Source organism: Fringilla coelebs (genome assembly GCF_963513975.1).
Source record: "Fringilla coelebs genome assembly, chromosome: 6".
Lineage (NCBI taxonomy): Eukaryota > Metazoa > Chordata > Aves > Passeriformes > Fringillidae > Fringilla > Fringilla coelebs.
The window spans coordinates 60142953-60168517 of NC_140034.1; positions in this window are offsets into that span (position 1 = coordinate 60142953).

Consider the following 25565-nt stretch of genomic DNA (forward strand, 5'->3'; position numbering starts at 1 on the left):
CTTGAGCAGCTGAGAAAATCTGCTGTCTGCCCTCATGAGCAGCTAAAATGAATTTTGCATTTTTCAGCAGAGGATTGTGGTCATTCTGCCTTTTAATCACATGGTATGACGTTTGTGTCCTGCCAAACTCTGGTCTTTTCAGGTTAGGTACGGAGCTATATGCAGAATGTTCTGCAGTATAAAAAATTCCCCTTAGGAGAGTCTGCCTTGCAAATGGGATTTACTTTTTTTTGCTAATTGCTAAGAATTAAGCTTTTATTCAGCTGTACCAGGAGGGTTTGATGTTTTAAAGGAAAGGAATTTCTGAAGGGATGTTTCATCAGGAGAGTGAAGTAATAAAGAAAAAGACAAAATAAAAAATAATAACGTTAATAAAAAAATTGAACAATTCCTCAGGCATATTTTCCAGTTCAGATGTCAAAAATACATGTGATCTTCCAGCTACATTTTCCTCTTGCACATCATAGTGGGTTTTATTAGGAGAAGTTTTATTTTATTGCCTTATTTTCCTGTAAAGTCAACAAGTTAAACCAACAAGATTTAATTTTGGGTTGGCAGGCCAGCTAAGAGATAACACATCATGTTGCCCCACTTTTATCTTTTTCTTTTCCTTCCTCCTCCTGCTTCCTGGTCTGCTGGAGGTGCTCCACTCTGCTGCTCAACTTATTTGCCTTAAAAATAAGATTTAAAAAAAAATATCTTTGCAGGTGATTTATAGAACCCAATGGTTATTGTATGGCTAATGATTCATGGAACTTCATTAAATACCAAGTATGTGCCTGCTTACTGTCTGTGCACACTGCATATTAGAACCTTTGCACTCCCCCTTGCAAATTGCCCCCATTAAATTCGCAGACAAAAGGTCCTCTCAGTAGCTTACATATTTTCCCACATGTGAGAGAGCAATTGGAAACTTCCTCTTGATAACTAAAAACTTTTGAATTAGAATTTATGAGAAGGGTCTTTTGGTCTCGTTGCCTAAGGGCTGAAACAGATCCCAGTGTGTACAAGCGTTCCTTTGATGCCTGGAGCTGCACAGGGTAACATTTTTTAACAGGATCAAAAAGCCTAATGCAGGGACAATATGTGGAGGCCCTAGCTCTGACACAAGGAGTCGTACCCTGTGTTTTTCCAAGGCTAAAAATCCAAAAGTAACTGTCCAGGGCAGCAAGAGCATTTTATATTCTTTTTAATTGCGGTAAAGTCCTAGATAAAATAATGGCAGGCAGTGTTACAACTTCCTTTTCTTTAATGTTTCCCTAAAAATGCTTTGAAGCAAGTTTTACCTTTGGGAAAATATTGTACATGTGTTAGGGGAAAACATATCAAAAAGAAAATAAAGGAGCAGCTCTTTAATTGGTGGAAATCAGCATTACAGGTATTGGAATTTCTCAAGCTGTGGATCTGGCTAAAAACTTTCTGTCATTTCTTGCCATGGGCTAATATCTTCCTGCCCACGTATTTGGTTGGGCCATCCTAATCTGAGTTTACTATTGACAAAACTTTTCCCAGAAACATTTCTTTACAAAGGCAGCAGAAGATTTAAACCTGGATCTAAGTTTCAAATGCTGAATATTTCCCATGATTTCAGCTGCACTAGGGGCACTGTCATATGTACAGGCTGATCCAAAGTCTCTACAAAAAAGTCTTGATAACTGGAATTTTTCTCACTTAATAGCAAAAGGAAATGTCTCAACACTCATTTAGGTGCCCTGTGTATGGTCTTCCATTATATCTTGCTTCACACTGTCTGCCAATGTGGAGAGAAGAGTGAAAAAAAAGGAACATCCTCAGGCATCACCATAAAATGACCACATTACCTCCACCTTGGTGTTGCATTATTTCAGCAGAGATGGTTTTGAGACCATTATTTTCTGCATTCACACTGGCAATATTTGTAAAATCTGTCGTGATGTCCAAGTAATGCATATCAGCTAAAAAGAATGTTTTCACCAAGAAAAAAATCAGGTTTGAAAACTTTGATTTGTCTTTAATGGAGCACTCCAAATTATTACTCATTCTGCAGCTGATAAATTAAATGTCCCTCCTTTTACATCAGTTTTAAGTCTTCAAAATGAGACAGAAGATTTAACCCTTTATTACTTCTGTGGTCAGTTAAGAGCCGAGCAAATTTTCACTATAAATTTAGCTTAGTCTCAGAGCAGAAGATCTTTTTCTTCAACAGCAAAACATGCCAGAGTGTTTGGGTGTCAGTGGTGACCTTTAGAGAGCACAATATATTGATTATGAAAAGCCCAGAGAAGTCAGTATCTGAGAGACAAGAAAAACATCCCACATGAGTCAGAAAATCTAATGGAATTGGTGGTGAACAATGAGAAACTTCCTGGGGATGGGGGGTCTCTGCTTTTATGGGGATAGTATGTTTTTCTAACTTTGTTTTCTTATATTTACTCATTATTAATATCTCTGACTCGATAATAAGAGTCATCCATCATATAATTTATAAACATATATGCATGTTTGCTATATGCCATATCGTCATCTTACTTTCAGGGCCATATTTTATTAATTTGGCCCCGACCTTGTCTAATTTTGGATGTATTAAATTACAACTCCAGTACATTTGGGCTGCTAAGCTGAGGAAAAAAGACCCCTAATGTGAAACATTCTTTTCTTTCCATATGGGCAGAGTGTAAAGCAGTGTCCTGGTTGGGGTCATCGCTTCCTTAAACTGGAGTGTCCCAGACCAAAAATTCCAGGACAGTGGGGAGAAGGATTTTCCCTTGTGAAATGGTTTTGGAAGTTTAAATTCAGACATTTCACCCATCCTCAATAAAAATCCTCTGTAAGTACTTCATCAAGATAGATGTAGAAATATCTGGCTGTTAGATCAATAGAAAATAAGGTATGTAATGTTTAGAGCAAAATTAGGCAACAGAAGAGGAGAAATATTAAGTGTAGGTAGATATAAAGAATTTGTTATGCTACTTTAGATAAATAGTCACAGTGGGATAATAGCAATTCACTTGTTACTGGACTAAGCAAGAGGTTTCTCTGCTTCACAGAGGCACAGGTGAAGTTGGCTCTGCGCTGAGATTTCTTTTGCTGCCTCTCTTTTTTCAGCAGCAGGGTTTTGTAATTCTCACAGGGAAATCTGGGAAAGCAACATTGGGAAATGCTGTTGATTTTGAAAGTTCAGTCAATTTGGGTGACATTTGGCATCGTGTTTTTTTCCTTCTGGTGAGATAACATTAACTTTGCTTGCTTTCTTGGCAATAACTAAGAACACTACACGGTTTTTAACTGCGGTATGGGGACCTCTACCAGGATGACTTCAGGGCAAAACAGCTGCACCCAGTCTGTTCTTCCTCCTCTTCCTGAGTTTAATAAAATCTGGTCTTATCTGAATATGCACCCAGAAGACTGGATGGTTATTTAAACCCCGGTTAGGGAGCATATTTAAGAATATGCCTAATTTTAAGCATGTGCTTAAATCAATGCGACTTAAGCAAATGCTTGAAGTCAGGCATGTGGTTGAGGTGTTATCCTGAATGTGGGTCCTAATCCTTAAACAATAGCAAAGCCCAGAGGAAAGGGCAAGCTATCTGGGTTCCTTTCTTGGCTCTTTTGTTGCTCGTGTTATAGTCTATAAAATAAGGATCATTATTCTTATCCCTCTTTGTGAGGCACATTGAAAATTATCAGGGAAAAGCACTCTGAATACTGTTATTATTGGCTATACTTCTTGAGGCTGAAAAAAAAAAATTAGAGACAGACATTCTCAGTGGATTTCTGGTTCTTCCTCCTTTCACTCGGGCAGGAAATACCATGAGAATGGAAAGAAGGATGCGTACCCATGATCACAAATAATCTTAATCTCCTCCTTTTCACCCCTGCTGTAAATAATTAGATATTGCTACACTTTTGTTTCTGGGAGTTCCCGCAGTGCTGCTCCTGCTCCTGGTACCGTGGGCAAACTGGAAGCTGTGCTGGGAGATAGCAGGGAGTGTTTGGGGAGGAGGGGAGGCCCTGAGCCCACATAATGGCAGAAAATAGGGAAGAGGCACAAGTTTGTGTGAGTTTGTGAAAGCGCCGCTGGGATCGGGGCTGCTGGAGGGGCAACACAGGAGGGCAAGTCCTGGGCCACCCAAAAATGCTGCTCCCACCACAGAGGTGTTGGGGGACCAGGTGCTCAGCTCCCGTGTTACTGCTCAGCTGGAAAAGCTGGAGGAAGCAAAGGCTCTGCTCCTGATGATAATTCAGAGTTCCTCACATTCTCACTACCTTAAGTCAGCGCTCATTCCCCAGCTTCCATGCAAAGGGCCCGGAGCCAAGGCCATGAGCCTGTGTGTATGTGTTCAGGACAGTTAATATTTATGATGCATCTTACTGGGAAAATTAGTATAAAGCTGTGTTCCAGCAGTACATTTATCCCATGACCTAGTTCTGTGAATAACGTGCTGAAACATGGCCTGCTTGATTTAAACCTTTGTCACCCATTCTGATGGATACAGTGCCTAGCATTGGCTTAGGCAATGCAAGCCAGGATTTGTGCAAAAAATGTGATGTATATTAGTGCAAGGTAAACAGATGGTAATGCTTTTGTTCATACCAAGTGCATACAAAGATATTTATCAAAGGACCACATGTAAGGTCCACGGCTCTTGGCAGAGATCCCTATGCTGTTACATCAGCTAATAAGAATAACCATTTTATTGCATTACACACAGTTTTTGTAGGGTTGCTTTAGACTGTGCAGGCGGCTCCCAAACTTGCCACAGTTCACACACCAAGATTCTGATTCTGAATAGTGTTGAACATCTATAATACCCTGTTGTTTTTGTTGTTATTTTTATTTTATTGCCAGGACTCTTGGCATTTCTCCAGCTCAAATCCCTTCTAGGGAATTCCACTGCTGCTTAGCAGCTCTGAAATAAGTGTAAGAGAGCCAGGTGGTGAATACACTGAAATGCTGGAGGACAGACATGAGAAGTGGTAGTGGCAGAATTCAAAGGGAAAGAGGTTGTACTGTAAAGATTTGAAGGGAACTGTGACACCACTCTGGCCACAGAAAAATGCAGGCAGCTCTGCAGAAGTTTCTGAAGAAGTGTGGCTACACACAATTTATATCACAGAATATTGTATCTGAAAACAACAAAGCTGGCTGAGGTTGGCAGGATTTCCTCATCTGATTTACACTCTCCTCTTCCATCATCATCAGCAGCAGAGATTACTTTTGTCATGCCCTGAGGAATCTCAGTTCCTGGAGCACTGGCAGTGCCCTGGGGGTATAACTAGGAACTCTGCAGAAGGGGGAAAGGAACTTTTCATCACTGCAGCCACACCATAAGAGTTTTGTCATCCTTTCCTGTCCCCTGGGCTGTTCTCACTCGATAGCACTTCATCTCTTAAGCTGGCAGAGCATGACTGGTTCAGTGACTACACAGTGAAATAATTCAGAGAATCAGTTTGGCTGAAAACGGACATTCTTTGACTTTTTTTTCCTGCCAGGTTTGTTTTCAGCCAGATCAGGTTTCCTAATCTGTTTTACCTTTGCACTGCCCTGTGCCAGGATGAAGAAATGCTGCTCAGGAGAGGGAATGAGCAGATGGGGAAGGACAGGAGGACTTCTTTTAGGTGACAGTGCTGGGCCACGTGGCCTTGAAGTGTTTCTGCAGATATTCCAAGCCCACCTGGATGTGTTCCTGTGTAACTTGCCTTGACAGATGGGTTGGCCTGGATAATCTCCCTTCCAGAAGTCCCTTCCAACACTAAGGATTCTGTGTAGGACAGTTCCATGGAAGCATGGGGGACTCCTCCATGACCTGCAATTCTGCACTGAGACAGAAATGTGGCAAGGTCCTGGTGGAAGGCAGCTCTGCCTCAGGTGCCAACTCCCACTGACCTCAGTCATTGGGCACTCAATGTGATCTTGCCCAAAGATGCTTCCCTGGACCACAGCATGCAATTGTTGGGTTGATAAAAAGAGAGTAGAGTGTGTGAGTGGGGACATTTCTGCCAAACATCCAATTCTTCACCTCACTGCCAGCACTGGGGGAGACTTGGCTCCCCTTATTCTGTGGGACTTTATTGCACAGAGCTGAAGTTATTAGGATCCTCATGGGCAAAGCATCACCAAAGGATAAGAGAGGGTATGGCAGTGGGCTGTGGTGCTGTAGCACTACTTCTATCACTAGGATAGTTTCAGGCCAGACTTCCAACTCCTTTTTCCTTGAAGACTTTCTTTCAGCAGATGTAGTTGCATTGACTCTGGAAATCTGATTCTGAATTTTCCTCAGAGATGTAAGATCCTCATGATCTGGACAACATCATTATATTATTATTATTATTATTATTATTATTATTATTATTATTATTATTATTATTATTATTATTATTATTATTATTATTATTTAATTTTTATTATTATCATCATTATTGTTATCATTATCATTATCATCATTGTTATTACTATTATTGTTGTTGTTCTTGTTGTTGTTGTATTGCTACTACTATTACTATTACTATTGCTATTACTATTACTATTACCATTACTATTACTATTACTATTACTATTACTATTACTACTACTATTACTATTACTATTACTATTTATTACTATTACTACTACTACTACTACTATTATTATTATTATTATTATTATATTCCTGTAAATATTATTTTTTATTTTATTTTTATTTCTTATTTATTCCTGAAAATATTATTCCTCTAAATATTATTTCTATTTTAATATAAATAATTAAATTCCTGTCACTGTAAAGATTATTTACTCCTTCAAAGACTAATTTATAGCACTACTTTAATTCTGCTTTAAATAGGTAAGAAGTAGGGGGTGAAAAAAGGACTTCTACTGCAAAAGTCTTACTTAGCTCATGGGGATTTAAATTCACCCAATTCAACACTGCTTGGGCAAATTCTTAATTTTAAGAACTGTAAATGTCTGATTTAGGAACAGTGGTGTGGCACAGAAGCAAATAGTGTTACATTAGCTCTTGCAAACATTTTCCTGTGAATTTTATGTCAGGATTTTCAGAAGTTAAAATCCAAAGATCCAGCCCCTGATCATGGGGACAGCTCCCAGCAAATGTAAGCAGAAGACACATGGCAGCAGAGCACATGCCCTCTTCGAGTCATTTGCCCGCATATCCACAGCAAAGCCATTAAAGCCAGCCAGCTTCTTGGTCTGAGGTTTCTTTTTAACATTTTCTCTATTGTAAACATTCCACTCAGATTTCTCCTGCATTGTGGCAAATGCCAGGATTCAAAGGGCTGTCACCAGCTGCCACCGTGGCCACTGCCACGAGACAAAGAAAGCCACTGCATCCTTCCTAGGACTGCATTCATGTTGGTAGCTTTCCACCCCTACAGCTTCAACAGCTCAGTTTTCTTCCATCTGATGTATTTTATCCCCCCAATTTTTTTCCAGTTTAAAGCCAGCTTGAAGAGACTCTTGGTGGGCTTAAAGTAGTTGGGAATGAGGTGGATGTGAAATGGGTAAACAGAAATCTCCAGAAAACTGGAGATTGCTCTAGGGTAATGATCAGTTTGGGGTCAAATGGGAGCTGGGAGGATCATCCCAATCTGCTTGCAACTCCTGCCACTGGAGCTGTTACGTTCTCTAGCGGCTTTTGGCTGTTTTGATTTCTCACATTTTTGTTATAATTTTACAACTGTTTCAACTACTTGCCAGAAGGTGTGTCAGGTGTCTTATCTATTTTTTTTTTCTGATTCTTGTTTCCCTGGGTACCTAAAGAAATAATTTAAACTAGGAAAGGATCCAAAACAGCAATAGTCTGTAGTCATACAGCATTTGAGAAAGTTTGCTTTTCAAACTAGAAATTTAAATTTCTGCTAAAATTGCGACCAGATCAGAACTTCAGATCCCCTTTTTTTTTTTCCCTCTGAAGAATATGAGTAGATTTTTTGGAAGCCTGAGTTACACTGTGCATCAATCAGATGTAGGTGTATATCCATCCCTACCAATTCCTTCTTCAGTACCTCATCTTTCAAATGCAGTTGGCTGCACCTTTGGAGACCAGAAAGAAAGCTGAGGGTTTAGGCATTAGATAATCTCTGTGCTACAGCATTAAATTAAAACAAAGCTACCTGAAATAATTGTTTATAGAACTGATACTGCCAGGGGCAGTAGTGGACACAAAATAACTTTTATTCCAGGGCTATACACGATATCTGATTGATGGTGGAGCTGATACTGCACCCAGGATGGCCAAGGTTCCCCTGTGGTTTTTCCAGTTTGTTTGAAAAGTTGAAATATGTATCAGGATGCCACATGGAAAATGAAGGCCTTGATTATGCCACCCATTTTCAAATGAATGATCTCATTTGGTCAGAATGGATCATTTGTGTTTGTTGGACCTGCTTTTTATCTCTCAATTGATAGATAAAACACCACCTGTGGAAATTGGGTGATATTTCTAAGGCAATTGATAATTTCTGCAACTTCTTAACATGCCATGCAAGTTCTGTGTGGATTTGTTTCCATCAGAGTGCTAACAGGAGTAGGGATGGAAGAACAGGATGCTCTTTCTGTGGCATTTTAGAAACATTCCTTTTGTTAAAAATTAGCCCAGTGGCCCTGGGACAGGGCAGAGGCAGGCAGGGGATTTTATGTTCCCAAGGACAGAATGTCAAGACTTGGGGGCTCTCCTGCTTGAATGAAGAGCAGAAAATGTGTTGTGTCAGTGGGGCTGCTGCCTTCACAGGGACCAGAACAAACCTCTGCTCCACCAGTGGGTGCCCCTCTGCTTCCTCTGGCTGCACTGGAGCTGCAAGGTGTTGGCTTCTCCCAAGTGGATGCTCAGTTAGTGCCACATTCCACAGGACTCTTGTGCAAAGAAAAAAAAAAAGTCCCTGCAGTCAGAGGGCCAAAATTAGCTTCTCCTTAAAAGCCTGGAAAGGCAAAGTGGAGATTAAAACCTGCGTGGGTCGCGGTAACCCTCTCAAAATGAAGAGACTGATACAGAATGTCAAAATGAAAACCTTTATTAGGTTCCAGCCCAAAATGTAAATGAATTATGAAAGTCAACTGAGCCAGGTGAAACATGGGGGGAGGGGGAAATTTGTGGTGTCAAAAAGAGAGAGAACATTAAAAAGCAAAAATTCGGAATACTTTTGAAAAGCACATAGGAGCCTATAGGCATAGAGAGATATGGTAAATTCATCATGAAAAAGCCTCTTCCATAAGCTGATGTGGGACAGGTAGAGGGTGATAAACTCTCTTACCCAAGTACCCAAGTTGATCAAACCATTTAGCAATTAGGAAGAGAATACATGAACATTTACTTCACAGGCACCTGGTGTGATTTCTGCCCCTTTGCTGGTGGTTAAATACCTGTTTAGAATAACCCAAAACTTTAAAAGCTACTTTTAATAGAATTTTTGTGCCAGCATAATGCTAATAAAATCTAATACATGTGCCTTATGAGTACAGCTGTGCAAATACATTTTCTGCAAGAACCAAAAGTAGGGAAAGAAGGAGAGGAAGGAATTGGGTAGAATGAAATCAGCTTACAAGCAAGGAATGGGAGGGGCAATGCATTGAGACATCTCGTTTGGAGGATTCTATTTTATTTTTTTTTAAGAGAATGTAACTGAAGATCCAAGTGAAACTTTTATGCAAAATAAAATTTGAAGTATCCTGTCTTGATAAATTGTGAGACAATTTCTATGATTTTCCAAATAAAACCAATATTTGAAAAAGCGTTCAACACAAAACCTTAATCCTTTTGGCTATAAAGATTCACATATAATTTAAAAAGCACACAATTAATTTCATTAATTTCTTGTTACACTGATACTTTTCTCATGCCAGCATTCAATGGATTGAGCAGCATTCTGGAATGTAGATATCAGAATTTAGAGTCTGGGGTTTACACCAATATATACATATTATTTTATTTCCTCTGGTCCCTGTGTAGTTTATACCTTGGTGTAATAATTTTGGATCCCTGTAATATTTTTTCTTTTCTTTTTCCTCTAACCAGAGTCATGAGGTTGATATTTCTGTGATTGCTAATGAATTCCAGTTGTACAAAACTCATTTTATCTTTTCTCTTTCTGGACAGGATAAGGCAACAACACCAATGTAGTTAAATTATAGTGCAAATTAGGTGGGTAGAGAGTCCTAAATACTGAGGCCACTTAAAACTTGGTGCTGTCTACCAGCTGCATGAGTTATTGCCTTCTCAGCCAAGATCTCTGCAAAGAATGTGTGCAAGTGATTACAAGCAGTCTCTTGATATTTTTATTGAATTGTCCACATTCTGCTTCTTGTCCAACAGCAGTAGGCACCTAAAAATAATCATGCCCTGCACAAATCTCCAGAATGAAGGCACTAATCCTATTCTGAAATACAGCAATACCTCATAAAATACCCAGAGTGAAAAGTGTTTCCTAAATTCTCCAGAAGAGACATGAGAGAGTGGGATAGGTGAATGGGTTTTGGTGGGAAAAAAGGACACTTTCTCCTTCAAAACAATTTGCTTGTGTGATTTTTATGTTCAACTGCCTCCTTCTCTTTTTTTAAAGAGAAGGTTTAAAGAGAAATTAGATTAATTTTTGATGGAAAAATGTGTCAATTTGCCCTAATAAAGACTCTTTTGAGCTCTGACTAATGCTTGGACAGCAGGCCTCTGAGGAATGTCAGGAGATGGAGCAGCAGCATTCTTCTGGCTGAGATCAGCATCCCAGCCCCAGTGCCTTACTAGGCTCCTGGAATTCCTGTCAGTCAGATTAGATGTGAAACCCAGGGCTCAGTCACAGAACATGCATTGCCTTTTTCCCTGGGCTTTAAAGTCACAGCCAAATCACTTGGATATTTTGATCTTTGGAGTTGTGTGTTCTCCTACCCCAACTCCTGCTACTATTTCTGTTTGAAATGTCCGTGTTTACTCAGTTTCTGTCCATGCTTTTCTGTCCTGTTTGCCAGCTAGAGCCCTTTTTATCCAAGGTGATTTACTCTAACTGGAAGATAAAATTATTTGGTCTGAAAGATTTCTGTGCAGACCGCAAGAAGCTATTATTTAAATACAGGGTGTACAAAGCCACCTTTTATAATTAAGCTGGTTTTTATATGTGGAACATGCTGGCTGAGTTATGAAGAAACAATCATTCTAAATTTAAAACATGCTCTCCCTCATTATAGAAATATATTCTTCTTTTTTTTTTTACTGTTTTTCTTTTTCCTTTTCTTCCTCCCCCCTCCTCAGCTCATTTAAACAGAGAGACCATTCCTTTCTCCATCTAAGTTAAATACCACAGTATCCTTTTCGGCAGGCTTCTAAGCCAAATCTAATCAAGCTGTGTCACAGCTCTGTCAGGCAGGTTGCTCTTTCTTTGGCCTTGAATAATTGGAAGAATGTTGGCACTTGTGCCTGGGCCATGAGAACGTGACCCGAGTTGATATTTAATCTACTTCAGTGCTAGCCTGCACTAGGACTGGGGTGTAAGCCAGGCCTGGGGAGCAGTGTGTTAGCCATCAGCAGCACTCATTTTACCTTGAAATGGATTCCATTTGATGTATCATTACACCGCTCCGGGAGAATGCTTTAATGAGACAGATACATGCACTGGAAAGGATTAGATTGTTGTCCTTTAAACTCTTTTTTTTTTGCTTTTTTTTTTTTTTTTCCTTGCTCGCCTAATAGCTACAAGGTGCTGGGAAGTACCTGGGAAAGGCAAAAAGGTTACAGGGGAGTCCAAAAATAGCTAAAACTGAAGGTCTGTCATCCACGGATCTGCAAGCACTTTGAACGAGTGCAAATATCTGGTCCACCTCTCTCTTTCACAAGCTTGAAGTCAGCGCTGAATTTGGGGTTATGCTTTCACCTCCTTCCAGGAAATCTTGGTGCCATTAGAGAATATCGAAATTGCTTCACGTGTTTGTGACTTGGAAGCGCACAAACCAAGCGTTCAGCATCACTCGGAGAGGAAAGTTTTTGCTCCTCTTCTCGCAGGCATGTATAAGCTCCAGGAGCCCCGAGGAAAGAGGAAATTCCTCTCGCATCTCTGGGTCGCTCCTGCTGGGCAGCCCGAAGTCACAATGGATTTCATTCGTTTCCTTAACACTTCCATGCAGGTTTCAGTGGGAGCCTGTGAGGTCGGCGGCGGAGGAGGGGGAGAAGCGGCAATGGGAACTTTTTGCAGGGAGAAGTGTAAATTGCCCTTTTCTTGCCTCACAAGGAAGTCTTGTGCCTCGAATGTGTGCCTGAAGTGTTTGGGAATGCCTGGCACTGGGGTCACACGCCCGAGCAGCGCTTTGAACTCCGCCAAACGGAGAGCGGAGCGCACCCACCGTTTGCAGGGGAGTCTGCGGCCGCGTTCGATTTGCATTTTAAGAAAGGGTGATCCCCATGACCCTTTACCTCCCGTAATGAGATGTATCCATGTGGACGCTGCAGCCGCCGATTTCCATATTAAATCTGCATGGCAGGGCTGTTTCTCGCTGTCCCCGGTGTCACAGGGGCGTCTCACCCCCGCGTCTCACCGCATCCTCCGAGGGATGCCAACAGTGGGAGAAAAGATCTTTGTGGTGGAGCTGTGAGACGCTAATCAGGTGTGCTACTCATTAACTCGGCCTCCTCTGGAATGTCAATGACTCCTTTTTTGCCCGGCTGCAGTGTTTAGGGATGGAGTGTTTGTCCCTTTTGGCAGTCTAATTTCCACTGACATTGTTAGCGGAGGCCACGCTTGCTTTTCAGTCGTTCTGGCCCCTGAACGTGCCTTTTACATTTTACAGTGGGTGAGTCTTGATAAAAGCAAGCTTCAAAATATGATGCTAACTATAAATTTTCCTGCTCTTATTGTGATAAATCATTCTGTGGTCTTGAGAGCCACCTCCTGAAACCTCTCAGGTCAGGCTAAGGATAACGCCAGCCTTTGAAGACAGCTGATAAAACAGCCTTCTAAACTTGTGTTTGTATTCCTTGGAAGAACCCGGGTGCATTAGCAAAGGTAATGCCTTTTTATACATCTTTCTGTGTATAAAACGATTGGATACAAATTAAAAACTTCCTGTAGGACAGACAAGAGTGGTCATGGTTGTCCATTACCCACAGTTTCTTCTCTGTTTATTCTGACTATGAACCTTCACAAGACTAGAAAGTCCATTCCTTGCTGGGAATGTTTTCTCACAAGTAGGACAACAATGTCAGACTGACCTAAAGGAAGTTGTTCTCTCCTACATTTCCTTTGAGGTTTTTTTTTCTGTGAAAGTTGCTTGTTTCAAATTAAGTGAGGCCATCAGAAATGATATTCTGTCACTGCTTAAGTGACAGCTACCATATTGTTCTGTTAGTGAATATTCTGATCTTCATTTCAACTTCAAGCAGTGCCTTTATTTCATCTGCAGACCTTTGAGAAAGTGTGTACTGATCTTATTTGTGCCATGGATTTTCCCTGGAGTACTTTGATATCCCAGATTTTTGAATAGTTGAGCAACACACCTCTGCCGCATCTTTGCCGCTATTATCTTCTGGCTTGAAATAACCATGATTTTTTTCCCCTAAAACTTGGATTACAACCCCCCCCATTTCTCATTGAAATAAAATGTTTGGGGCCAAATTTTCAAGGACATAAACAAACCAGAAAACAGAATATTTGCAAGAGGGAACATTCCTCAGCGAGTTATGGTTAGAAACAGAAAGAAACTCTGCCCCAAATGCTAGAAAAATGGTCACCTTTCTGGCCCCTGTCAGATCATGAGTGGATTTCAGTAGAATAACAGAAATCCATGGAGTGCAGGACCAGAGGCTTCTGCTGCTCTATTTCTTTTCTCACACTTTGTGTATAACCTTGGGCAAGATATGTCTCTGTTTTCAAAATCACTTTCAGATAAATAGCCTGGGGAATATCTGTTCTCTAGCTGTGTGACATCCACGACCAATCCAAATCACACATTTATTAATTAAATTTATTGCATGCATTGATTACAAACAGGAAATTAGGATTTGTCCTGCTACCTGCTAATATGAGGCATTATTTAATAATTTTTAAACTAACTGCTGATATGTAGAAATGGGGTTTCTCTTGGACTGTGACAACACAGTTCACAGTTGTCACTTAAGAATTGTTTGCTGGATTCCTTTTGTTGGAGCTTTGTGGAAAACTGAATCAGGGAAAAGTGAGATATGGCAGAAATGGCCAAAATAATGCCTTCAGCTGGGCAGCAGCTGAGCAGTCTTCAGGCAAATGTAAAAACATTGCTGGATCCTCTGCACAGCCAGAGAAATATAAAGAGAGAAACAATTTTTTTTTTTTTAAGAGAAAGCAAAGGAAAACCAGGAGAAATGTAAAGCTTGGAGTGCAGAGAAAGGAAAGGCTGGGATTTGGATGATGATTCTCCTGCAAAGTGGTCAGCAAACTAAAAAGAAACAAGGAATGTCAGTGGAAGTGGCTGACTGAGCAATGTTCATCCTTACTCCCTGTGCCTTCCCACTGGACAGGAGCAAACCCTGACAAAGGCAAAGTTGAGGGTTTCCCTCTCTATGCTGCCATTTTTTATTTGGAGTTTGAGAAATCCCAAACTCAGGAATTTATCTAATGGATGAGATATGGCTGGAAAAACATTTCATCTGACAAAGCAAGCTGAAAGAAAATGTGCTTTTTCACAATTTTGTTTTATCCCAAATCACAAAATGCTAATATTTTTGACAGAACTGGAAGACAGTCAGTTGCCTGCTACTGGGTTTGGGGGATGTTGATTTCATTATGCTGTGGAATAGTACTTCAAAATAAATATTCATAGCTTTGTGCTTAACTTTAAACAGCTGCTTAAGCTGCTTGAGTTCATGGACCTGGTCTTCATATGTCAAAGAAATGACCAGACACAGGCAAAGAGCAAAAGCAGAGTTTTCAAAAAGAAAAAAAACCCCTTTTCTGTGGCATTTTGGAAAAGTCCAAAGCGTATCTCCTCAGCTTTTGAAATTAGATGCTAAATGCAGTGGCTGGGCTTAGGAGAAACAGAAGAATTTCCTTTGGTTTGCACAGTTCTGTCTTTTGAGCTGAATTCGATGTTGCAGTCATTTTTTTTCAGTATTGAGCTGCACAACTTCCAGAGCCTCTGAGGGAAATCTGAATGGGAATTTATTCTGCAACATTCCATAGAGGTGGAAAGGCAGATCAATGGGCTAAACACAGCAGAATGTAGCATTAATCTGCATTTCCTGCACTGCCAGGAGTTGCTGCCCAAGTGCTTCACATACATCTTTCTTGCACTTAGATTCAGATTTTTTTAGTTTATGTAAATAGGGTTGGCTTGTTTTCCTAGGGCAGAAGAACAAGGTGCTTTCACTGTGGAGCTCAGAACTGCTCAGTAATACAAATTTCTCTTTTTTTCCTACTATAAATGGAAACATCTAGTGTGTTTAGAGGTTGGACCCAATGGCCTAAGCTGTCCTAGCAAACAGAGCCAATCTGAACAAATAGCCACTGGATTTAAATTCATTTCAATCATTTTCTCTCATTCTGATGGCTAGGCATGAATTTCAGTAGCAAGTTTGCAAACCAGTTCATTAGTGCCTGGCAATGTTAATAGGTGTGATCGCTCCATCCCTGTCTTTTCACACCTGCAAGCTCACACACAGATGAGAACTTTGCCTTTGAAAACTTGCTGCTTCTCCTTCCTTTTTTTTTTTTTTTTTTTTTTTTTTTTGCCACTATCTGCTTTGCTCTTTCTCACAGTGGTGCAGTCTTAAATATTTACTGTCCTTGGATACCCAACCAGTTTCTCAGTGTGGAAATACTCCTTTTAGTTGCAAATGCCCCTTTTATCATGCACAACATTGTTGTCTTTTTCATTGTAACAAGTTTTTGTAATTAAAGGAGCAAAGGACTCCTGAGGTCATCTAGGCACATTCATGCCAGTGCAGGATTGTTCTCTGCAGAATGCTTGATCACTATCTAGTTGTGAAAGGTCCCGGGGATGGAATGTCTTTGGGTGGTTATTCTTTCCAAATTCTTCGAAATTACATAGCTGGAAAATTCTTAGAAAATTCTTTCCAACTGCATCTGGCTCAAAAATCCCTTTCTACTACTTTGCCCTTCCTCGTATCACTTCCTGTACCTTCCTTGAGCACCTTCAAACTCAGCCTCCTGAACAAACACATCTGGCCCATGAGAAGTGAGTTTGTAAGGAGTAAGGGGAGTAAGGATGGACATTGCTCAGTCAGCCACTTCCACTGACATTCCTTGTTTCTTTTTAGTTTGCTGACCCCTTCACAGGAGAATCATCATCCAAATCCCAGCCTTTCCTTTCTCTGCACTCCAAGCTTTATATTTCTCCTGGTTTTCCTTTGCTTTCTGTTAAAACAAAAAACCAAAAAAAATAAAAAAACACCATGAGAAGCATTTTCTGAAGTTGGCTCACTGAGTCTGGAAGAGCCATACTTGGAATAGCTCTGCTTGGAACACGGAGCCAGCCCCTCCTGCAAAAGGCAGAGCCTGCATCCCCCAAAGCCTGCCAGGAGGGATAGCTGTGCTCCACTTGGTGTCCCAGCCTCTTTCCATGTTCATGTGTAGCCAGAGAGCCCTTAAATCATCCCGTTGTCAATGCAATCAGGGTAAGATTCCAGCTTCCCATGGTTTTCCAGTCAGTGTCCCACCCCCACAGGAGAAGCACTCAATGAAGACAATTCTGTCTTTGCCATGGAAAGGACATCTCCAGCAGCAAAGGTGGGAAGGAGGTCTGTGGAAGGACCAAGAGCTCAGCGCTTAAAGCGAAGCAGTTTTAAGGAGAATGCCTGTTTTGCTCCCTCCTTTTCCTGCCAGTGGGAGTAAAGCAGCAGGACAGGAAGGAGGCTCATTAATGCAAGCAGGAACTCAGAGGGAACACCAGGAATGTCAGCTCTCAGCTGCCAGAAGGGACCCGGAGGGTGAAGCTGGATGCAGAAGCAAAGGGGCTGCTTGGGAGGGCTGGGTCAGCAGCAGGCTGGACATCCAAAGCCACCACAGCCCTGGGAAATGCATGACATGGGACATGCTGGGGACCCATGGCTGCTGATCTCTGTGCAGAGGTCAGGGCTCAGCTTCTTCCTCTGCCCCAGGGGACTCAAGCTCCAGTCCCACCTCCCAGGAGAGCTCTCTGGCCAACGAGCAGCACTCTGGTTTGGGTGAGGATGCTCTCTGACCATCCTGTCCATGCTGTACTGCTCAGCAGAAAGGAATTCATGGAGCCACAGGAAGGGTACAAGTGGGTTGGGGAGTGCTGGGACTCTGGGAGAGGCACACTGGAGTCAGAGCAGGGTGATGGGAGGGCCTGGCAGTTCTGCTGCTGTATTTCTGTGAAATGAAATCCCCCCTGCCCTCTGCAGAGCCATTCTTCTTCTCCCCACTTGTCTGAAGCTCTACCAGCTTGGCACAGGCAAGGTGTGGCTATTGATCACTGTCCCATCTCCAGAGATGTTACCAGCAGGAGCTTTCATTCTCCAACAAAGTGGAAATCTTCAAAGCTATGTCTAAGAAAAACATTTCAGCATAGCAGGAAAAAAAAAAGGAGAGGGAGTGAGCTGCATGAATGTGGTGCTTCTGTAGGCAGGTTATTGGGACAGATTGGTGTGTCTATCTCTGCTTTTCTGTAATAATTTCAGAACAAAAAAGATTAATTTGCACCTTCAATCGGCCAATGTTAACAACTCTGTTTCTAGAAGGAGAAATATTTCAACGTGAAAAGAGTGTCTTCTAAATTGGAGATTGTCTTGTTTTGAGCTGCTTCATACAGAAATGGCATATATAGTTTAATATAATTTCCAAAATCATTGTTTGGGGAAAAGAAAAAAACCAATTGTATCACAAGGCTTAAATTTTACTCCTTAATTTGGTATCATACAGTGATCTTGTCTTTGAGTACACCCAGGATTGCACTTTTTCTTGGGGTGCTGCCTCACCACTGGGGATTTAATTATTTCCCAGTTTCCTGCTGACAGGGCTCTCCATTTGAGAGGTTCTAATCTTCAATCTCAACACTAAGGGCAAAAGGCAGCCGCTGATCTGTACAACTTAAATCCTTTCTCTCAAGCAGGGTTTCCTGAAAGCGCTTCTCTGTAAAACATCTAAATGTTGGGGTTTTTCCCCTCTCTTATCTCATTTTGGAAAATGGGAAAGTTTCAACAAAAAACAAATGTGTAAAACAGCCTGAGGTGAATACATGGAAAATGGTAGGCCAGACAATTAGAGTTGAATGAAGTAAAAAGTCCAAAAATCTTTGAGAGAAAATTTGAAGTAAACATGATTGCAATTACTAGTTCCTCCTTTGAAGTACTTCCTGACCCTTTTTTTTTTTTTGCTTTCACACATTAAAACAAAGGAATTTAGTGAAATATTTAAATGAAATATTTAAATGAACTAAAACCTGGGCTTTTAAAAATTTGGTTGTGTGAAATGCTTGCCACCAAACATTAGGATTTCACAGTATCCTATTGCTTTAAGGCATTATTCAGAAGGCTTTCAGGTTTTATCTTTCTTATTGACAGTAAAGTTTACTATACAGTGGGGCGGCAAACAGATTAGGAAAAGCCCAGCTCTTCCTCCAAAGCTGGATGAGGAAGCAGAGCCTGTGCACTCTGTTCTCAAGACTTCAAACATACCAGATTCTCCCCCCATCGTTTTTTTGCATAATCCAGTGGAATCTGACAAACAAAAGACTCTCAGAAGTCAGATGGCATTTAATTTGAGTAGTAGGTAATCAGTGAAAGAGAGTATCCTGGAGAGAAGGCAATTTGTCTTGAGCTGACAATTTGAGATGGATGTGCTGGGGTTATCTGCAGTGTCAGTTCAGTCAGAGATGAACTGAACTCCATTTCTCTGGCTGGAAGTCTAAATCAACAGAGACCTTGGAGATAATGAGGTATTTAACGGGTTCCCTCTTCTCCTTGCAGGAGATCTCATCTTTCCTCAAAGAATGAGAGCTTGAAAGGAAAAAGAAAGGAAAAAAAAGAAAACTACAAAGAGGAAAATAAAGCAGATGTAAAGGGAAATTTGCTCAGTAAATTAACTATGAGAGCTGCATTAATACAGTCTAACTGATGGCACATTTTCCCCCTCAATTGGAATAGATCAACAAAGTCAGATAAACCACACCACCCTCTTGTCTCCCAAGCTGTGGTTCATGGAGCACTGGAAGACTACCGAGTGCTTGCTGGAGTCCTTGGAGAGGTGCAGGATGTTTTCTTTACAAACTACAATGTTTTGGGCATTGCCTAAAATAATGTATGGTGGATTTGGCCAAATCTGAGTCTCTCTTTTGAGATAGAAGCCTTGTTATTGAGTCCAGTCCAGATGAACTCTGGCCACTTCAAATAGGGATCCGACGCCATCCACTTTGAGTTGAAATGTATTCTTACATGCTAGTGGGAAGAAATCAAATAAACCCCTCATTTTAAGAAAGGGAATGCCTAGAGAAACAGAAACACTCTTGAGAACAAATAGCTAATGATGTTACTTTAAAAAATATGTTAAATGCATTTAGAAAAATTGACTATTCTTTTCATTTACTTGTACTGAGGAATGGCACGTCCTGGAGGGGACAACCTTTGTCTAATGCGAACCTATAATTTGTTTTATAGATCTAAATCAAGATCAGCACTACCATAGCAAAAAGTCTCAAAAAGCTTCAAGCTAAAGGTCATGGCTCAAGGAAAAAAAAAAATCCTGCTCAGGAAACCACTAAAATATGATCTTAACTTCAGAACTTTAAAGTCAATAGCACTGAGACATTTGCTTGGTATTATGCACACACTTAAATATCTGCCCTGAATGCGAACACTGAATAACAAAAGAACTCAAAGAACACAGGGTGGCAGAAAGAAAGAATATTATTAAACAATGTTCCTTAAACAGCATGGCTTTAATTTTTTTTGTAAAATATGCAAGACTTTCCAAGAATCTGGGATTCATTTTTGCCTGTCTCTTTGTCCCAGCGACTGGATGTGTATGAATATTCCTATCGATAATTTGAGACTCTGTCCTGCAGCAGAGTCTGTTTTCCTTCAGAAAAGCAGTATTCAGGTTTCAAAGTGGATAAAATATCTGCTACTAACAACCCAAACATTTATTTAGTTCCTTGCTCATACACAGATCTTTGCATTTATACTCCAAAATAAAAAGAAGCAATTCATGTTTTCCTTATGAGTCATAGATCATTCCATTTCCTTATGAATCTCAGGAAGTTTTTGTACATTACTGGCAAACAATTCAAAACAAGATCTCTCTTTTTCAGTGTTGCTTTAAATATGGCTGGCCAACACGTTTAAAATTGAAAGTTTTCCTTAAGAAATGATTTATTGTTATAAGTGCAATATTTTGCCATTATAATGTGTTCGAAACTAATCTTTTGCTATAACTCTGCTAAGGAAAGTATTTTTTTGAGCTCTTCTTCTCAATACATGTTGTGGGGGAAGATTATTTTCTAACCAGAGCTATATTTGACCTCTTACATTTTTCCCCATCAGGATTCTCATGATTTCTCACCAGGGTGGGTGGAAAGAGGCATGTTCCCCAGCAGACAGTTTGCATGTGCCAGCAATCAGGGAAATTTCTGTTCCTTGGAAAGTTGGTCCCAGTGCACTAAGCCTGAATGGCCAGCCTAGGGCAGAGTTTCCCTGACTGTGGGCTGCAATCCCCCCCGGGCCACAAAAGAGTTCAAAGGGGGCTCTGAAGTGTTCAAAAAAGCAGTGCTGGTCAGCAGCTGCTGACTTTTTCCTGGCTGGAAGAGTGAGGCTGTGGTTTCACAAGATTAAGTCTTCAACACCAATTCTGGCTTCTGGTATTCCCTTTCCAGCCTTTTCCTTCTGCTTGTTTCATCTTCCCTCCTGCAGTGCACGGGCCCCTCGGTTCTCCTGGAGTATTGGTTTGTGGCTCTGCTGTGAAACGGATCAGGAATTTGATCCAATTTGGAGGAAGACACATAAAAAACGAAGCGTTTCTCTGCCAGGCTATTTCTGAGCTGGAATTATTCCCTGCTCCAGTTCATTGCACAGATGCATCCTTGGCTGTACTGGTGGAGCAGAGGGAGTGGCATGGTGTGACCACGGAGCGAGCGATGAGGAGCAGGAGCGCAGAGCTGGAGGGCTGTGCTGGCGAAACCACAGCCACCAGGGATATTTAATTACTGGTGGCAGGAGGTTATGCTCTCTAGAGAACAGGGAATTGCTTTTCAGAGCCTTAATTACTGGCAGTCACTCAGCTGCTCCAGAGAAGAGCAGTGAGCATTTATCCCTAAAGCCAAAATCACAGCTGAGTCGGGCTCTCCTTCTCCCCGTGGGGCATGAGTGGCTGCTGGCTCAGGGGGCTGCATGGAGACAAGTGCTCCAGAGAGGGGCCACCTCCTCCACACCTTTGAAAACACAGGCCTTGGAATCCTAATGGAATTTTTCACTCTGGGTGCTCGTGACAGATCCAGCCCAGCCTGCTGGAGAACACACAGGAGCAGGAGCTGGCTGATCTCAGAAGGACATTGTCTCATGGAGTCACTCACTACTGACTTTTAATAACTTTATGTTGGTGCACGTGGAGGGAAACTTTGATTCAGGGAAGCCACTTCATGGTCAGCCCCAGCTGATGCTGGTCTTAAAGAGTTTCAGCAAAAAAAGGGTTGGTCTGGATTACCAGTCTTATAATTAACCTGAAGACATTGTTACAACTTAGCTGGGCTTCATGAACACAGAGTTGGAGTTCCTAGAGCATGGTCTTCTCTGGCAGAGCTTTAGTGTTGGAGTCAGAGAAAATGAGACAAATAAAAGCAAATGTTACATGGTCCCACTCTACCTGCACCATAAGCAACACAATTAATTCTGGTGGTGAACCTGGCTTCCTTTGTACTCATGGAAAAAAATTACAGAAATATTGTTTTAGTGGGAGGAGAAAGCAAGTTAGGCATCAGCTGTGACTGCCACTGCTCTATTTTTGCTGATTGAATTCTAGCATGTATTAGATCATGGCAGATAGTCAAGATTAATTTCATTGTGATGATGAGAGAAACAAGAACTCGTTCAGCCCATCAAACAAAGGGCTGCATTTTGAAAATATCAAAAATAACTAGGAACCTTCCTGAAATCAATTAGATTTATTGCCTAAGTCTGCTAAGTTCCTACATTCCTAATATATGTGTGAATCCCTTTGGAAAAATAGAATTTACACTCCCACATCATTTATATGCCTTTGATAATTTACCAGGAGCCGTTTATAGACCAGAGCTGAAAGGCCAAGACTCTGAGCATCACACTGGTTTTAAATTGAGAAGATGATGTATGAAATCCAAACACCAGCTTTATCATCCATGTGCAGGCAGAGTAAAGATAAAGAGCTGTCTCCAAGGAGTGGTGACTCTGCCCTGCTGCCTTGTTCAGAGGCAGGACACAATTTCATTTCATGAGGAACCTTTGGCCGGTGGAAAAACCCTATTTCTGCCCTGTGCCCAGGTCAGAAACCCCTCACACTGGTTTTGTCCCAAAGCCTGCAATCTCTGCAAGTGTAGGTGACAAGAAATAATAGTAATAATACAGAAAAAAAAAAAAAATTACAAATTCGGAAAAATCTGACTTGGATTCCAGTTTCTGAAAAGCAACTCATGAAATTTACAGTGGCTAAATCCAAGGCTGGGGGTTAAAATTTAGGTTCACAAATCGTGCTGCTATTATGTGTGATGCCCCTGGCCCTGCCCACACGAACACACACACAGAGCTCAGGGGACAGCCTGTAGCCTCCACCATCAATCACTCTGACTTCACAAAAAACTACAGCCATGACCAGAACATGTCAACAACATGGGCCACATCATTCAAGTGATGCTGGTGGTGTTTTCCTCCCCTCTTAACAAAATAATAAACACTCATTTGCTGTAGGAATTGGAAACAATTTATGAATGGCCTGAACTTTCTAAGACCTTCTCCTATGGAGGGGCTGTGTTCTATTTTTGTTTGAATTAATCTAGTACAGCGACCCCTAAACATGCAAATTTCATGAATCAGACTGTCTAGAATGAGGGGGTTGACTTACCAATTCAATATTTGGAAAAGAAAAAATAAAAAGAATGGATGTTGAGTTAGCCTTTCAGTGAATGTGGACCATGTTTTTTATGGCAACATTGAGGCTAAATAATTTCCCTGCAATGGTGAATGAAAGCTGAGATTCTTAGAAAATCTTGTATTTCATAGATATTTGTTATTTTTTTTTATTGTCATGTCTCCATCTACACGTGGAGAAGGAAATACCTGTTAGAAGCTGAACATATAGAGGGTCCCTGTCCCCAAGAGGTTCCAAGTTAAGCTCTAGCTGAGAAATGTTTGCGCACAAACAAAAAAAAGCTGTTTCAAGCAATCAGTGTTAGATGAAGTTACAGTTTCTTTTTCACAGGGTTATTTGTGAGCATTTTATCTGAGAAAGAGTTGAAAAAAAGACAATGGAGTGACTTTACAGATGTTTATGGTGAAAATACAGAGACAAAAGTGCTTCTTTGTGTGTTTTCCTTACTGGAGAGGGGCAGCAGCGTCCCTGAGTTACTGAGGAGGAAGCTGAATTGCCATAGAGCTCAGAGGGGACAGAGAGTGAGATTTGGCTGAGAGATGAATTGCTGCACCAGGACCTTGTCAAGCCTGTGCTTTAGCCAAGAAGGATTGAACCAGATGTGATGAAATATTAAATGAGGAGAATCCTTTTGCAGCCCAGCAGCACTGCTCCTATGTGAGGCACTCAAGTCCTGTCCCCTGGATGATTTTCGCATCCGCAAAGAATGCAAAAATCTCCCCACAAGCAACACAAGCAGTGGGGTTGTTCAGAAACAGGATGTCAACTGATGTTTCTTTTAGAACAAAGCAGAGCTCTGGTCTTGCCCACTCAGCCTGGCTGCTGCTTCAAAAAGAAAAAGAAAACAAAAAGAGACACAGCACAAGTAAAAGAAGCCCAAAGTATGTGACAGGCAGAGCCTTGCTGACAGATATTATGTGGGATGCATTGTTTTCCAAATTTCTTCACCTCACCTCAAAAAATTATGTTTATTTTATGGATCACAAACGGGAAATTTTTCTTCTGACTGTCAACCTTGGGCACATTCTTTGGTACCTCCTTCACACAGCCTGAGCTGTTAATGATCTGAGCTCTTCTAATTTACACATACCAGTGACTAAAAATTCCTGTGTACAACTCTTACTGTACCCTATTCCAATGCACTGGGGCCAAACAGTCCCATTTTCTCCCATATGTTTCGAACAACAAACATAAAACAGGTGATTAAACTCCATAAACAAACAGGGTTTTCCCAGCAACAAATCAACACCTCTCCATGTCTGGTATTTGTGGAATTTGATAAGCTACCCACTTTGCTCCCTCCCCATTCTTGTTATGTCTGTCCTCAGCCTTCTTCATCTTTTATCCCCACCCTGCTTCACCCAGTCTCCAAAGGCAGGCATTCATTGTTAATTAACTGCTGAAACAGGGCAAGCAGTTTGGTTCATGGGATTGAGATGGGAATGGAGCTTTAGCTCTGAGTTTAAACTGTTTTGAAATGCCTAAAAGGCATATTTTCTCACTCAGGAGGAGTGAGGGAAGCAGGAAGGAGTGATATAGAAGAGAGGGAGAGTTAGGGAATGCAGCTGGAAAACCTCAAACCAGTAAATTGAGACACATGTCTTAATCAGTTTGAATGATAGGGGGTTTTGAAAAATCAAAGGTTCTGGTGTTTCTGGTACTTATGTGCTCACAGATGTAATTACTTTCCTTGTATAAAGTTTCTGGGCCAGAAACTGGTCTCAATCAGAGTGGTGTAAATCTGGAATTATTCAGGATTAGTAAACACTGCCTTCATATAGGAATTATGATGGCATAACAGATTAGCTGTCTCTTATTTTGCTAGTTTATCAAGAGCATTTAAAATTGCAAGAATGGTGAAAATAAAGAAATTGTTAAAAGCTACTGCCCATTCATTTTCAGTCAATGTGTGCTAAATATCTTGCCTGGAACCTTTAGCAGTGGATGGATAAATTGCTGTATTCCTTCCACACACAGAAGTTCCCATCTGCCTGTGCTGTTTTAACTCACAGATTGTGTTTTCTTTTATTGACAAAATGAAGACATTAATAAGTGTTCAGATTCCATCTCTACATGTAATAGGCTGAGTACTGGATAATTGAAATGCTACCCCTATCTGATTATTCCTGTTAAATATGCTCAATCCGGTGGGATGACTCAGAGTCTGACTTGAGGTTGTCCTCTTTAATTTTAGATGCTGATCTTGGTAAGAAACATTCTCGAGACTTGAGGGGCTGATATTTCTGTCCTGGATGTTGAGCTGCATCCACAGTAACAGCAATGGTTCAATATTCCCATTGTATTCTGCCTAATTAGAACATGATCTGTCGTTGCCCCCAGAAATCCATAATTATTCTGCTTATTTAGGTCTAATATAACATTAATTACTCTTCCAGGGAGTATCCTGCAATGTTGCAGATACATTTAGCCTGTGTTGATCAGAAGTGAAAGTATTTCATTCCATAAAGAAATTAGGAGCTCTGCTGCTGTCAAATTCAGCAGTTAAATGAAGCAGAAACTTAGTTCAAAGGCCAAGTCCTGGAAGCATT